The sequence below is a fragment of the Mesocricetus auratus genome, unplaced genomic scaffold (assembly GCF_017639785.1).
Source record: "Mesocricetus auratus isolate SY011 unplaced genomic scaffold, BCM_Maur_2.0 Super-Scaffold_6730, whole genome shotgun sequence".
In the NCBI taxonomy this organism is placed as follows: domain Eukaryota; kingdom Metazoa; phylum Chordata; class Mammalia; order Rodentia; family Cricetidae; genus Mesocricetus; species Mesocricetus auratus.
This window is the reverse complement of record NW_024429184.1, coordinates 33,509,247-33,511,154: the sequence shown is the minus strand read 5'-3', so window position 1 is coordinate 33,511,154 and position 1,908 is coordinate 33,509,247.

Sequence of the window (1,908 nt, the reverse complement as noted above, 5' to 3'; positions counted from 1 at the left end):
CAAGAAAAAGCTTCTCTTAACATAATGGTACCAGGAGTGGGGTTGAATTTCCACGTAGAATGACAAAAGCTTTAAAGGAATTTTAGAAACAGAAGAACAGAGAGAAGCACAGATTTTGGTAGCAGCATTTTCTCAGGTGTGCTCTGTTTTGTTAGCAACAAGCCGAGATTCCCGCCGAGATTCCCGTGGCGCGCTTACCGGAGTCTTCCTGACTCGGAATAAAAAGAAAAAAAAAAAAAAAAAACAAAGACAACAAGGTTGTTTTTAGAGACTAACGATTGATAGGGGTGTACGTACAGCTGGAAGTGGCAGCTTTTGCTGGATGTCAGCATGGACTGAGGCGGTAAACTGGAGTCACGCTTACGCCCGCCATCTTGAAACGGCAGTTTAAAACAGCCACGGTTTTACAAATAAGACACGTGGCCAAAAAAACATAAAGATTTACAGTAAAGTCAGACTTGGATAAACAAACCTCTAAAGGTTTACAGTGTGTTTAAAAATATACGTAAGATTGAGAGAGAAAATAAAGAAGCTGGCTGTGGTGGCGCACGCCGGTAGGAATTGCCCCAGAGGCAGAGGCAGGCAGGTTTCCAAAGAGAAACCCTGTCTCAGAGAAAAATAAATAAAAGTGAAAGAAATAAAGTAATAATAAATAAATAAATAAGCCACGTAAAGATACGCAGAGAGTCTGGATACTGTACGCTATTATGTTTTTCAATTTTTTCATTGCTAAGGAAGGAACAAATGCTAAAGTACACTTGATTACAAATGCTGCTGAATTAATTCAACTTATATCTTTTGAAAATGCCTTGACTTCAAATTTTAAGTACAAGGATATGTTACTTGGAAAAGGAGTTTTTATTTATGTTTCTACAGAAAATGAAAAGCTGAAGATTCCTTCTAGGCTTCTGTGGTTTGACGAACCAAGACCCCTGGAAGCAGTGGACCAGGTGTTCCAACAATCGAAACAGCTAAGATGATGCAGTTTTACAGGCCCGAAAATACGGACTGATACAGGTTTCTGAGTTTTGTCATGATCCCCATGGTATGAACAGCGCCCCCCTCCAGCATGAAGCAGTTTGGAATGAGCGACATCCTGATTCCCATCTTGTTTATAAATCTTTGTTTTCATTTAAATGGGATTGTTTATAATTGGTTAATGATCACAACCAATCTCTTTTTAATGGTAAAAAGGGGAATTATGGTATGGGTATTGTTTTTCATTTATTGATAAAAATTCAAGGTCAATTTTGTGATGTGTATATTTCTCCTCTTGATTAAGTATTGTGCTTATACTGATATTTTAAAATGTAATGCATAATTGAATACAGACTATAGATAGTTAATGATAATAGAATTTATAGTTAGGTTAGTTAGGTTTTCTAGATATACAGAAATATACTTGAGATAGATAGACAGTCTTCAAACCTTTCAAAGACCTTCAGAAAATGGCATTTAAAATGGTTTAGGGTTTTTCTTGACAATGAGAAATGTCTGCTCCTGGCAGCACCAATTACGTCTGAGAGGAAGATGGGCATCGAAGAAACTCATTATGGAGTTTGCTTTCAACATGGCAAGATTAGCCATTTGGGCAAGAAACTGCTCTTGCCTAGACTGACTGTTGCTGTATAAACTGGACATGCCGGACCCACAGAAAAGTGACTGCTAAACTCAGTCTTGCAGGGTTCCTGCTTCGTGGAAGTGTCTACCAGACTTTCTACAGGACAGAGAAATGACTGACAGACTGCCAATGCAGATGGACAGTTTGAAATTTCCTGCTTTGCTGAGAAGTGGCCTATGGGCTGAAGATGGATGCCCCAACGTTACAGAGGAACTTCGGGCGACTGTCCAGGCAGTAAGATACCTCTGTCAATCCTAGTGTTTATATATTATCCTTCTGTGGTCTTT